General features: G+C 34.8%; 1 protein-coding gene and 1 long non-coding RNA gene across 3 annotated transcripts in view; one reads left to right on the plus strand and one right to left on the minus strand.

Annotated features, from left to right (window-relative positions):
• Positions 1-15,651, plus strand: part of LOC145293128 (acyl-coenzyme A synthetase ACSM3, mitochondrial-like) — a 261,013-nt gene that overhangs the window by 33,773 nt on the left and 211,589 nt on the right. The window lies entirely within an intron of this gene.
• On the minus strand, positions 8,589-12,266 carry LOC145293130 (uncharacterized). Its single transcript, XR_013869672.1, has 3 exons — positions 12,128-12,266; positions 11,744-11,821; positions 8,589-8,727 (listed from the first exon to the last, which is right to left on the minus strand). It is a non-coding gene; the product is annotated as an uncharacterized LOC145293130 (long non-coding RNA).

Consider the following 15,651-nt stretch of genomic DNA (forward strand, 5'->3'; position numbering starts at 1 on the left):
CAAAAGAGATATTTTATATATGCGTTTAAAATGGAAGTTTACAACAATAAGAAAAACAGAATTTTCATGAATATTTTTAATTCTAGTGAAAACAAAGAGGATCCATTAGCCGAGACATTGAAGAAGTCTGAATTGATTCATTAAAAGCTGTGACTTTCAGAGGTCAGGAAAAACGCTTTCAAATTTCTCTGCTCATTTATATAAATTGTAATTCATTGAAAGTTGTTTATAAAAGTCAATGTTCATTTGTTTTTGTATTAGAAAAGAAGTTCAATGATAAAGATTGGAAATATTTAAATGAATAAAGTTTACATAGATTGCCAAACGATAATAAGTCAATGAGTTTTGTGTGTCTAGGTGTTTGTGTGTTTCTGTGTGTGTGTGTGAGTGGAGAGATGTTGCCAAAGGAGGCGCCCAATGACACTGATCCATAGACTCTGGTCAACTGGGTTCTACTGGTTTATTGAAGAAAAACTTGATTTTTTATAGGATTTAAGTGGCTTCCAGCAAGAATATTTAAAATAAATTCAGGAAGTTTTCTAATTGGTCCAAAATATAATTATTTTTATTTGTTTTTATTCAGGATAGTGTATACGCAAATGACATGGGTACAAACCAGTTTACACATTTTGAATTTCTACTATTAGCTTGGTGTAAAAATAATTTTTGACGTTCAACTTCAAAAGATCATAACTCCTTTTATAATAAACTTTATTAATCAAAATAAGAACCATTAGAATCGACACATTTTTGCCAACAAGAAACTAGTTTATTTATCACATTAGCGTAGAAATCCAGAGTTCTGGAAGTGATGAAAGATAATTTTGCATCATCTCAGCGTTTGAAGCATTTTTTTTTACAGGAAGTTGTCAAGATGATTGAAAAAGTGATAATCAGTGGGCGAGAGGTCCGGTGAATATGACAGATGAGGCAGAGTATCATAGCCCAATTCATTCAGCTTCTGCAGGGTCAGCTGAGCAACATGCGGGTGAGCGTTGTCATGGAAGAGAATTGGTTCCTTCATATTGACCAATCTTGGGCACATACATTGGAACTTCTGTCGGCAGTACTTTTTTTTTTTTTTTTTTTTACATAGAATTCACCACTTATCAAGGTCCAAGGGTCACTCGGGGATAAGGGTTATTGTGTGTACAGTAATCAATGGGATAGTGTAGTAATAGTATTTGGAGAATTGGTAATATGTCATTACTTAAGGGGGCGGTTCATCAGGAATTTGTGTTGGACTTGAAGACATCAAGGTTGAAGTTGGGAGGGAAACAGGCAAGCGGAACAGAGTTCCACAGGTGTGCAGTTCTAAGAAAGAAGCTTTGTTCATGGAATCTACGTTTTGATTTAGGCACAGATAAGGAGTGGGGAAAATTATTGACGGTGGTTTCAGCTAGTCGGGTGTTTTTTGAAAAAGATTGGCGAGGGGAGACCAGAGAATGGAGCTCAGACGAGCACTTGCCATGGAAATAACGATAGAACAGAGATAGGCTCGCTACGTCTCTTCTGTGGGAAAGAGGTTGCAGGGAAGAGAAAAGGACATCCCCCACGAAGCCACGAAGTCTATTTTGTACTCTGTCAAGGCAGGATAGGCTGTTTTTTGCAGCTCCTGCCCAAATGTGGCAGCAATACTCCATCCTTGGACATACTTGGCTTTTATATAGATAGAGAATTGCATCATGAGTGAGATATCTTCTGGAGCGGTAGAAGGATCCCACCATTTTCCCCATGACCTTGGCCACAGACTTGATGTACGTGTTCCATTTCAGATCAGGAGTAAAGGTCATACCCAGAAGCTTATCAAAACATGGGGCCTCTCCTAGATGACAGCCATCCATTTCAGTTGATGTCAGATGGGGATCAGAGCGTTTATGATGTAGAGATAGGAGCTTGGTCTTAGATGCATTAACGGTAACCAGCCACCTCTTCCCCCACTGTACCATGCGCTCAAGATCAGAGGAGAGAGAATCAGAGAGAACATCATCATTTACGGCCTTTGATGTGTTGCCATAGATAGTCGTGTCATCAGCATAGATGTAAACGAAGGATTTTAGTATGTGTTTTGGGAGATCATTGATGTAGATCAGGAAGAGAGTTGGACCCAGTATGGACGCTTGAGGGACTCCAGCATTAATACTGTGGGCTTCTGATTTCTGCCCATCAACCACTACTCTTATGAGCCTATAAGAGAGAAATGATTTAATGATCGAGAAAACATTTCCAGTTATACCGTAGCTGGAAATCTTGTGAAGTAGGCCTTTATGCCAAACCTTATCGAAGGCCTTTGATGTGTCAAGAGCAATTGCCCTAAAAATGAAGCCTTTGTCAAGAGATTCACTAATTCTATGAGATATAAACGTTAGCACATCTGCTGTAGATCTAGCAGAACAGAAACCATATTGCGTGTTACTAAGAAGGTTATTTCTGCTGAGGTGGTTGACTACTTCTCTATTTAATATGGATTCCAGCAACTTACTCATGACACACAGGAGACTTATTGGTCTGTACTGAGAAGGAGATGACTTATCACCTGAATTCTTAAATACAGAGCATACTGATGAGGTTTTCCATGGTGTCGGGAAGCACTTCTCCTTAAGGCAATGCTTAAACAGTTTGGTAAGTATGGGGGCAAGTTCTGGTTGTAGCTTTTTTAACACTATAATTGGAATACCGTCAGGACCAGTTGCTTTACTGGAGTCAAGGTTCTTGATTAGCTTGGCGACCTCATGCACAGATATTTGTATATTGCATAGCGTGTTGTCTGTTATAGGAGGAAATATGGGGAGTTGATGGCCTTTGTCGCACAGGGCAGAATTTGCCGCAAAGTTCTTGGCAAATAGTTTGGCCTTGTCGGATGCTGTCGAGATGATCTCTGGTCCATTGATAATAGTTGGGATAGAACGCACGTTTCTGTTCAGGATCCTATTTGCTGTTTGCCAGAACTGGTGGGAATCAAGCAGTTGCTCAGCTACTTTAGATTTAACGGATTGAGCATATAGTTCTCTTGCATTTTTTATTACTCTTTTACAGTGGTTGCTGGCGGTCCTGAAAGCAGCTTTAGTCTCAGTGCATCTATTACGTTGGTAGCTATGGAAAAAGTGATTTCTGTGTGCGATGGCAGCAGCACATTCTGGGGAGAACCATAGCTGGCTGTTAGGTTTTTGTTGGAATTTTTTGGATGGTATGAATTGGTCTATGCCTACAAGTAACCATTCGGTCAGGTCTGATACTATAGAGGACACATCCTTTTTAAACATGGAATGGAGAGGTAGATCAGATATAAATGTACGGAAGCTATCCCAGTCCGCCATAGAGTATCGGTATACAGTACGGTGGAGAGGTACGTCTGTAGATTTATTATATTTCATTTTTATCTTAACTGATACAACGCAGTGGTCGGAGGATCCCAGAGGAGATAGAATGGAGCATGAGCATAGCTCAGGGGAAGTGGATAGAAAAAGGTCTAGAAGGCTTGCGTACTGACCGGTATTATCGGGCACATGGGTGGGCTCCGGAACAATCTGAGTGAGGTCATAAGCAATGGTAAAATCATGACAGAACCTCCCCTCATCATCAGTCTTATTTGAGTGGGTCAGCCATTCTACATTATGGACATTGAAGTCACCGCAAATGTGGATGTTAGCCAAGGGATGAGCAGACAGGATGTGGTCAATTTTCTCTGATATACTCTTAAAGACAGTAACTGTTGTGGGGGCGATAGAGGGCAAATATAAATGCGGTGGTGTAAGCAAGTGCAACCCGGAAGCACATATAAGGTAGATTAGGGTCTTCTCTGGAAATATCCCTGCCACACGGGAAGCCATCTTTAATGTAGGCACATATTCCATGCCCGTGGCGATCTTGGGGATCAGATTGAGATGTTAAGTTGGAGTATCCTTTAATTATGAACTCATCTAGGGAGGTGGTCGGCCCTATTCCAGTTTCGCTTAAAAAGAATATGTCAAGTTTTGTCTCCTGTAATTGGGTTTCAACCTCTGGAAGGTTAGAACGTAGACCCCTGATGTTGGAGAAGGAGATATGGTAGTAGGGGTCTACGTTGGGGGATGGGGTTCTAGGTTTATTCGTGTTTTCTTTTTTGAGATATTTCATGTTGATCATTTTGGGATTTGTGGAACAGGTCAGCATACTTGGTTAGAGCAGAACAGAGAGGGAAAGTAAGAGAGGAAAGACGAAAATTTTTTTTTTTTTCTGTAGCACATGATAAGGTAAAGCCGTAACAATTACCCACTAGTATGGCACGAGAGGCTCCACCAGAGACTACTGCATGGTCCAGAACCCATTCACCAAATGGCAATACAGCAACCCCAATACTTTGCACCTACTGATAGGACAGCCTCCTTAGTGGTTATTCCAAGGTTCGGGTCCCTGACTATCAGGCAGTTAACGTCAGCCCAGATGAAAACGTTTACCTCCAGCACCCTTACTAGTGACATGGCCGCAAGGATAGACATAGAGACAGAAAATTTCCGACATCTCAGACTACTGTTCACAAAGTACTACCGACCTAGGAAGCAGCTTTTTCTTCACCCTTTGTCAGAAACATCACCCATTAGAAATGAGAACTGAGGGACAAAAAAGGAGAAGCGAGAGTTACTAGAGCTGTTGATAACACATCCACTTCATTATCTACTTTCTGCTGTTATCGTTTCACCCGTATTCAAGAAGCTGTGATGGATGAGACCGGCTGCAGATCACCAAATAACTTTTTTGGGTGCAATTTCGGCTTTGGGAAGCATCCAACCACTGCGCCGAACGTTGTCGGTTGTCATACCACTTCTCATCACAAATCACAATCCGCTCAAGAAACAAGTCATTTTTGTCGCGCAGAAGGAGCGTAGAAGACACCTCAAAACAATTTTTTTGATTATTGTTCAATTTATGTGGCAACCATTTATCCAACTTTTTGACTTCCCTATTTGCGAACGGCGAACGATTGTTGAGTGGTCGACCTCGAGTTCAACAGTAACTTCTCATGTAGTTTTGTGAGGATCAGCTTCAATTAAGGCTTTCAAATGTTCATTATCAACCGCTGTTGGCTGGCCGCAACGGTCTTCACCTTTGAGGCTCTCATCACCATTGTGAAATTTCTTGAACCACCATTGTGCCATACATTCATTAGTGGTTCCTGGGCCAAACTCATCATTGATATCACAAGCTGTCTCGTCAGCTTTTCCACCTAGTTTGAACTGGAATAAGAAAATTGTGTGGATTTTAATTTTGTCCATGCTGTCAAAAAGCCTGCAAAAAAATGAATGAAGAGATTGAGAACGGTAACGAATAACATGATTCGATAGAGCGAAAAACGCGCTTCAAAATGATATATTAACATGGCTATATATATATATAAATTCAGAAATCATATATAAAAGTAACATGTGAGAAAATATTTTTTTTGACCAACCTAATACATGGGCATGTGTGGAAGTGCCTAAAAATAGTATGGCATGCTCCCACTGGACACCCTTTGAGGTATGAGAATGCACTCGCACAAGAGCGATCTAAGACTAATATTCGATTCACTCACCTGACTTTGTAGATCGTTCTAAATATGTACTATTGCAATTTTTATATTTTGTTAAACTTGTTATTTATTGTTGATGCCTGTTATCTTTATATATTATTGATTGTTACCTGTTATTTTTACCAACTTTTTTATTTGTAGGTCGGATTATATTTTGATATCCCCGACCATAATTTTAGGGCAGCAAAAGTGATACTAGAAAGTAGATAGGGAGTGGATGAGGGGGATAGCGATAATTTGATTATAGTTAAGGTTGAACTGTACTCCTTTGATAACAAGGCAGATCAGGGAATTATAGTTAGGGCCAGGTTAAGAAGAGTGCCGAACACAGCAACAAACATGGCCTCTTCACTATATGTAGAAGAACGTCAACAGTCCACTGATCAACACATCACTAATGTCACATGGCTGGACATTACAAAACTTTCCTTGGCAAATTTGAATGATGGTGGGTGAAAGTTTCACATTTATATAGTTTGAATAGAGCTAATCATAGTGGTACCTGCACATACCTTAGAGGATATTGGACAACTGAAACGACTACCGACCCATTTTTGACACAGTTAAGAATAGTAGATTATTTCTTTATCTCTGCCCATTTTTAACTTAGCGAGTGTATCCATGATGTCATAAGGAACTCTGATTTTCCCCCCTACTTTTTGTTGATAATCTCTATTCCTACCTCCAATTAGGTGACAAATTCCATGTTTTCTCAAAAATGTTGATCTTCGTTTTTTTTTAAATAGGTGTTTTGGAATAAATTTTGTTTTGGGGGTCAGTATCTATTTTTTTTTTCAACTAGCAAAACTACTTATCTACCACATTCTCTAATGAGGGGTTCTCATACTAACAGCCATTTTTTCATTCTAAATATTTCATTATTGTATATAAAATTATTTCTCCAGCTCCCAACATCAGGTAAATGTCATTGTTTTTGTGATTGTAACTAGTTAAGTTAAACAATGTTAGTTAGATCCAGTTACACCCCCATCCCTTATTTTTAGCCTTGTGCCACATTTTGCATGTATTATCATATTCATAAATATTGACTCCATAGATCACTCTGAGTCCGTATCAATGTTATCGGTTGTGTTCGTTTTGCCATTACTATTAGAGTCCATGCCAACGTTATTGCTCAGGTCCATATCAGCATTGCAATTAGGTACAGGTCAGTGAACATTCTGAGTGAAGAGTTGCTTTGTATATATATTTTTTTAAACACATTTTGGTGCTTATTAAAATTGGCGGTGCTCATGAAGTTCTTGTCTCATTTTTTTTCTCGCTCACATGCCCCTATTCTGAATGTGTCGCCATGGGCTGGCATCAGTAGACATGTTTTTTTGTTTTTTTTTACCAAAACGGTTATATTATAAACTATGTTTTTTTTTTTAAATTTAGCCTATTTCATATATCACAGTAAAGTAATTTAATTAAAACAGAAATCATTTTTCTTATAGCAAATTATTTTAATCAAGTAAAAATTCCATTTACTTGATTACTAAATTTTGAAAACTATTCTAGCAAATTTGAAAGTTCTCCTGGGACTTTATTTTTACTTAAATAATTTGAAATAAGAAAATGATGGTATGTATACATTTGTTATCACGCTGAAATAAAACCATTATTTAGAAAGCCATTCTAAACATAGGAAGGTGAGGCTGTTTTTTTAACTATTGTGTACTTTCACCTAATAATTTAATAAAAAAAATATATATATAAATTGAATTTAATTTGAAAATACTATTAAAAATTAGTGCAGTAACAGGGTTTGTACAGATTTTCAATATTCATTTTCAAGGACTTCTTCAGACAAAATTAAAAGTTTTCAAAACAAAATTTGATATATAAACAATGATATAATAAACCAGAATTTTAATAATTGACAGCAGGAAAAGTAATTTTCATTTATTTCTTTATTTCATGAAGTAGTTTTAAAGGTCAGTTATTTACATGAACATAACATGCAACAAAACTGGTAAACTATAGCTTAAGATCATGACTACACTTTGTGATCTAGTATTTATAAATGATTTTTAGCTTTTGTTTAGTTTGAAGACTTTCTTTGAGCATAGCTGGTTCAGTTTTTTTTCCAGAGGCTGATTTTCTAAAAGCATTTGACTTTGTCAAATTCAAATTCTATTCATTTCTCTTCTTTGTTTTTCTAAATACACGCCATACTTCTGTCTGTCTAGCCATGGATCAGCTATCATACCGTATTCCTTTAGCTTCCTGTTGTGCACAAGAATATTTAATGCACTTTTAAATTGTCTTCTACACTCTACTTGGTGACTATCAGTTTTGGGTTGAGAGAAGACAGTTGCCTGATAAGAGAATAGAACAGTGGGCATTTATTTAGGATTTTCTTTACCACAGTCAAGAAATTTAATGATCTCAATTCTGAAGACAAATATCTGTCTCTCAGATAGCCTATTCTTTGCGGCTTCCTTGACACTCTTTTCTGTAAGGAACCAAAGTTCTAGCCCCTTGAAATCGAGCCTCACTTCCTTATCTTTAGCTAGACTGCTCAACTTCTCAGATACATGTACACCTTCAGATCTTATATAACATCTCATCAATCCTCTGACCATCTGACTGAGGTATTCTGCCAGGAATGGCACCATGGGTCTGTCAGTTTGATAAACATCCAGGAAAGGCTGCAGGTGACTTGCAACAAACTTAAAAAAAATGCAGCTTTGGAATCAGAAGCTTGTTCTTTGTCACTTGGCAAACTGTCTCAGATTAGCATGGGAAGTTTCTTTTCCTGCACATTCTTGACACAACAGGATCATCCGAGATAAGGATTGCTCTATTACATATGAAATTCTCCAACCACCCACGATTTGATAACTTCAGTGGCTTCAGTTGAATCTGTGATATGTTGAGGTAGTCTTCAAGCCGTGTATGAGAGTTCTTGAACAAGTAATACAAACTTGACAAGAATGACCCAATGTTCCATCATGTAGCAATGGATCCACTTTTGAAATGGTTGTGAATAATGTGGAGGCCACATGATCTAATGTTTATTGTTGAGAAATCATAATCATCTTTAATTTTTTTAACAATGTAAAAAATGACCATTTTAGATTTGGCCCATCCACACACACTTGCTTCATATCTTTGACATCCAGTCCACTCTCCATTACACCTTTTCAAAGTGTTGTAACATCCGTTTGCATGACCTGAAAAAGATTTAATACACTTTATTTATAAAACAAAACATGTAAAACTTAATAAAAAAGCATGCTATGATGGCCGGTTCATAATGATTTTATTGATAAAATTCAGTTACTTAAATTTCATTTAAGTTCCTTCACATAGAATAAGAAATATATTACAAAAGCAAAGAAAAAAAAACAACGTTTTTTTTGCAGATGAAATCAATTGACCAAACTAACCATTGGTGATAAGAAAAATACATTTAAATAACACTTAAGATAAATAATAGAGTTATCTTTAAGCTTAGCCTACATGTATTGTAGGCACGGTGATAAAAAAAAAAAAAAAAAAAAAAAAAAATGGAAGAAAAACCAATTTTTCTTTTTTTTTTTAAACAAATTAAAATCTATTAAAATCCATTATTCTTGACCAACTTTTCTTCCCAGAAAAATAAAACCCTGAATTTTATCATATGAAAAGCAGAATAATATAAAACTTTTTCTACTATTTTTAATAGAATTTAAAATTTTCTTAAATAAAATCCCATTCACCAACATTTTTGTCGATGGATATAACAGTAAGACATTTGAATAATTTTTTTTTTTTTTTAAAGGTTTTTGAACCAATTTTTTTTAGTCTAAATAAGATTTAGGATGATTTGTTATAAGAATATGCAAAAATATTATAACACTAGCAGTACCTGCTAACCGGCATTGTCCAGTGGAAGCGTGCCCCCCCCCACCGCGCCCCTTTCGAAAAAAATTAAAATACCATAAAAAAATAAAAATAAACCCATAAAACACAACTAAAAGAAAACACCCCAAAAACAAATGAAGGTTTATCGTTTCATTTCAATACAAAAAAGGGGAGGGGGGCGAAGAAATTAATAAAACTGTTTGAATTCGAAAAAAAAAAATAACTGAGAAAAATGAAGAAAAACAACATGAAAAGTTATACATATTTATCGCAAGGCATAACCCTGTTTAAATGTTAAAAAAAAACACTAAAATAAAATAAATCCATTACTTGGATGTGAACGTATAACCCATTGGTTGCAACATGGATCTGATATTGACTGCTCCACCACAACCGCATCGAAATAACATTGTGTCTTTTTAAAATTAAACCAAATAACTGGATGCGGTAATGTAATGAGGTCAATCCGTGATCATGATTCTCTCCCTTTCTTTCTCTGCCGTTAAGATGATTTTTTATCTCTGTCTCTTTCATTCTGGTACAGTGGTTGAATGTAAAAAAAACAGATATAACTCTCGCTCTGATCTCTCTTTCTCTAAACACATTCAGAGAGAGGAGAGAGGGATAGAGAGAGAGGAGTGAGAAGCAAATACCCCCATGCTGTTCAGTAATCACTTTATTTAATTTAAAATTTCCACCTCCTGTATCGGTAGACACCATATTGGATAACAGCTTGAATGTTTGGTTTAGTTAACAGAATTGTATTCTGGAATAAGGGATTGATCTGATCTAAGCCAATGAGAATAGCAGAAATGTTATAAAGGAGAATTTATTATTTTTCAAATCGACGGATGGGAGTTTAGCGTTTGAGATATTAGCTTATGAATCAGTTATGAAGGGGGTAACCACAATATCCATACCATGTGTATAAATTCCTGCGGTATTTATGGAGATCAGTAACAGGATTTCAGCAATAGGGGGAAAAATTGGGATTACTTCCTCTATAGGTTAATGCGATAGTGCTGGTGTAGCTCCTTGGAAGGAATCTAGGATTTTATTTAAAACACTTGGATGTGTCAGAAAAGTATTTATAAAGTTACATAAGATAATAGTGTAGACATAATGATTTTGTATGTGTCATCTATTGTTGAAAACCTACAGTATTTTGGTCCAGAGGGGAAAAACTGCACATCTTATTATATATAGGAATAAGTATCTGAAGTTCAAATAATTCCATCTTTTATCTCACTCTATAGATTTTGTGTAGCGAAATTATTAAATCCAAAATTTAATGATAGTTTGGAAGAAATTACAGTATAATAAGCTCATTTAGTCCTGTAAATTTCTATGTATTTTTAATGTTTGATTTGATGTGTTTTTAACGATTATTTTGACAATGAATCAACTTTATAAGGGTTTAAGTTTTTTTTTTATAAGTGACATATATATATATATTTGTTGTCTACATAACCCCCAAAGTCAAGCAATGATGATGCTGGCCAGTACCACATGAGTGACCATTTTAGCAATGCTAAGCACCGTATGTGTTAGAGACAACTTCTGCATCTAGTATCATGTTTGGTCGTCTTGCCATAAGAACTAAGTATTTTTGGACAAGATAGTGTGGTAGATGCAAGTCCCCCATACTTTAAACTAAGTTAAATGCAGGTTACAGCAGAAAGGAAAAGGAGGAGATAACAACTGTTTGTAAATACGAACAACTGTGTGTAGACCTTATGGTTTACCATAGGTGAAGAAATATCACCTAACAGCAAATTGCCAAAACAAATTATATTTTTAGCAAAAAGTGCAGTTATTTATCGATTGTTTTTTCTTTTTGGTATTGATTCTTCAAAGTATTTCCTCAATATTGGGCTCACTAAAAGAAAATTATTTTTCAAGATTTAAAAGTGTTTTTCGTAAAAATAATAAATATATATAATTTTTTTGCTGATTTGAAAGATAATTATTAGCATATTCAACGAATTTCACAACACAAACAATGAAAAATTAAACGCATTAAAAATTCGGATTTTCAACCATAAAATCGGATACATGCGCATTTTTTTTTTTTAATCTACAATCCTCACCCTCCCCACAATACAATATATTTTGTTCAGTTTCGGCTGATTATTCTAAGCATATTTGTAGCCATAAATAAAGAAGAGGGAGTTTTGTAAGCAAAAAAATATATGTAAATATCGATTATGAAAAAAAAAAAAAAAATGTACACCATTATAAAGTTCGTTCTTCACTTAATAATCGGTGAAAATTTCGTATTGATTCAATAATTACATGATTTTTGGTAGATTTTTAAAGAGAGACTCCGTTAAAAATACTTACTCCCTCCTTCCGTTTTGGCTGTGCCTAATGTATTGACAAAGGCTTGATAAAGGTTTTCTGCAGCCCTGTTGGTAGAAACTGTAAAAAAAAATTTCAAAGTTGTTTTGTTTTATTTGAAGTAGCTTATTTGGTTCATGTTAAGAATAGCTTTCTAAATGTTCTTATTTCAACCTTAATTTCTTTTGAACTAAAGAAAAAAAAAATCGATCTGTCAACTATCTTAACAAGCACCAAATCACAAAATTAAATTTGGATTGATATTTTTATTTTCATGTAATTGAATTTATTTTTTTGTGTTCACATCTAAACAGAATTTAAAAAAAATGTAGTTTGTCATGACAAATTGACATTATAAGCATTAGGAAAAAGTTAAAATTAACTTACTGAAAAACTGTGATCCAAAGTAGGCAGTTACAACTTTGTTTTCTGAGGTCTAATATCTCACATGGATATCCATTTGTTTTTTTTTGTTCTTTATTCAAACTTTCATCAAATAATATACAGCATTTTCTTTTAATTTGACTCTTTAATGTTTAGGAAAAAAAAAAAAAAAAAGGTGCAGTTCCAAGCCCACAAATATGCTATTTTTTTTTTTTTTTATTTCGCCACATGCAAACTTACTAGCAATTGCACTGTCAGGGAACATTGACCAAAATACATTTTCAACATGACCGATACGATGCATGGTCACTTACAGTTTTCAATGTCCACAAAATCTCTGCTTGAAGTGTGTCATTCTTCAAAGTGAAATCCAAAACAGTTTAGTTTGTAGCTTATATCTGAAGTTCCAGTTTGTGGCAGGCCTGAAATTTCACATGTTGATTTGAGCTTATGAGTTGAAGTTGATGGTTTCATAACAAAATTATAACTTGTCTATTTGAGTGTTGACACGTGTATTCGTTAGTTACGTTTTTACCAGCCATGTACAATTTTAAGGCACTTTCACCCATTTTGCTCAGAACAAATGTCTTTTTACATACACAACAATATGCTTGTCAATAATCATATTTACATTTTCTGACCAACTTATATTTGTCCAACCAAGCGCAATTGTTGAATGTGTCTATGCTGAATTCGTTTTACTTTTACTTCAAAATTTGAAAGTAAGTTTCATAATAAAGCGACATAACTCCACAATATGATGCAATTTTAGAACAATGTATTTTGATTTTATTTTCAGTATTTAAAATATTTTAATGGCATTTTATTAATACTTAAAAAATAATTTAATCGTATTTATTTCGATTTTATTTTTAATATGTCGACACAAAGAATACAATTTTCAAGGTCTTTAAGTTTGTGCAAACCTTGTACAGTAACATAGATGCAAAAACACTAAAATGGTTTTTGTTTTTAAATACTTTTATTGTGCAATAATTTATATCAGTGGGTTTTTACATCTCAAATCATCTAGACCATGACACTCTTACCTCTCAGATTTTTTCCAAACTTTGTCTATATGTTGGTATCATAAAAACTAGGGATTTCTGAAAATTTGAGCCTGTAACTCTAAGTGGTTCCAGAAATATCACAATTTTGGTATATTACGTATATCACGTCAAGTCAAGAATTCGCGACATTTTGAGGTATCAAAAACAAAAATAATTCAATTTCCAATAGTGCCACATGGTTTTTTGGGCTGTGCAAATTTTGGCTTAAAAGTTCAATAACTCAAAAATTCAGTTTCAAAGGTTTTAGATGTGTTTTTTGGATTTTTTGTGTGGAAAACTTTGTCAGTGCCAATTTTCAAAGTTCTACCTAGTCTAGAAATTGATTTATGCCCATATTTATGCTTATAATGTTGCGATTTTGTGAATCAACGTGATATACGTAAAACTGCAATATTTCCGGAACCGCTGAGAGTTAGAGGCTCAAATTTTCAGGATTCCCTAGTTTTTATGATACCCACATATAGATAAAGTTTGGAAAAAATCTGAAGGGTATGGGTGTCAAAGATGTTTTTTCTGGATGATTTTAGATGGAATTTCCTCAATATTAAATAAGTAAAAAAGACAACAAAAAAAAACCTTGGTTTATAAAAAAGTTCACTGATGCCAGCCCACACCTACGAATTCAGAATAGGGGCATGTGAGCGAGAAAAAAAACGAGCCAATAAAAAGTTACTAAGTACTAAATTGACATTTATGGCAGCAATTAAAGTAAATATAGAAAAGTGTATAATGTATGTACCAGTCATGGAACGAAGATGAAATATTCCAAAAATCATGTAATTTGATCAAGTAGATTTTTTTCCAAGAAAATTAAATTTTACTGTTGATGAAAAAGGAGGAAGTAGCGGCCATAGTTGAATCAACATCGGACAACAGACTTTCATTTCAACTTTTTTAGGGGGAAGGTAAGGTCAGAAAGACAACCGAAATGTAAGATTTAAAATCAAACAATAATTTATTACACATACATACTTTTTTTTTTTTTTTCAAAAAATAAAATTTTCAAATTATGAAAACATTTATTTAGAAGGGATATTTATGTACGTTAAAAACAAAATTTGGAGAATATTAAAATGGCTTTAGCATTCATTTATGGGTAAAAAGTGGCAATTTTGTTAAAAAAAAAAAAAAAAAAAAAATCAATTTTTGTGATTTTTGGAATCGTCATAAGAACCAATCTGAATAAGCATCAGTTTTTTTTTTTTCATTCGAAGTCGGAAAATATAGCATTATAAATGCAACTGAAAAGAAATTGTACCTATTTACTATGCCTCCCCACGGGACAGAGTTAGACACCAGGGTCGTTTTTTAACATGGAGAAAAGGTACAAAAAGAAAAATTGTCTCAGTCGTGAAGAATTTCTCCTCCACCGAAAGAGAACAAGAAAATGAAGTGCAGCATCTGAAGAACAGATGGTATTTATTTGCTCCCCCACCGAGCAAATTAGGCACAAGGCCGATTTTTAATGTGAGGAGTGATGGGAGGGGGAAGGGAAAAAGGGGACCAGCTCCCGAGAGGTGGGAAATGGGAGCTGGTTAAAGGTCAGGCATGTGGGGTTGCCCCCACATCTGGTCTTTGCTAGTCATAGCTTGCAGTATCTGCCGGAACTGATGGTATTTATTTGCTCCCCCACCGAGCAAATTAGGCACAAGGCCGATTTTTAATGTGAGGAGTGAAGGGAGGGGGAAGGGAAAAAGGGGACCAGCTCCCGAGAGGTGGGAAATGGGAGCTGGTTAAAGGTCAGGCATGTGGGGTTGCCCCCACATCTGGTCTCTGCTAGTCATAGCTAGTCATAGCTTGCAGTATCTGAAGAACAGATACTACACTTTGATCTTGACCAAAAGGCCAAGTAAATGAAAAGAAATTGTAGTGAATCATCATACAGACGAATATTGCTGAACAGTTAAAGGGAGATAACTTAATCAAAATTATTTTCAAGGCGTCAGTTCTAAGAACACCATTTCACCCATGTAAAAGCGGCACTTTTTTTAGACAAGGTCATTATGCAGAGGGAGACAGCTCCATTTTATTAAGAGATTCGTTCATTTTTTTCATCTCATAATTTAGGACGCTACTACTAACGATATTTTTATTAAATCAAAACAAACAAAAAAAAAAAACTGCGACAAATTTTTTTTTAATCTAACAAAGTTGATAACCTTTAATAATACAAAACGTAGTCTTTACGCGACTATTAAGAGAATCGTTTCTGTTTTCATATCACAATTTATGACACTAAAACCAACGATATTTTCATTAGATAAAAATATTAGTCTTTAAGCTTAAAACCCAAAGAATGAAAACTTACAAAAGAAATGGAATTTTTACAACTAAAGTTTTTTAAAAACTTTTTTAAATCAATGTTATGGTAAGATTTTTTGCGAAAATAAAGGAAAATGCAACGACAGTTGGAAGAGGAAATTGTGATTTTAACAAACTCTTTATTAAAACAAGGAT

This window comes from Euprymna scolopes, chromosome 14 (assembly GCF_053919585.1).
Source record: "Euprymna scolopes isolate OS-2025 chromosome 14, ASM5391958v1, whole genome shotgun sequence".
In the NCBI taxonomy this organism is placed as follows: domain Eukaryota; kingdom Metazoa; phylum Mollusca; class Cephalopoda; order Sepiida; family Sepiolidae; genus Euprymna; species Euprymna scolopes.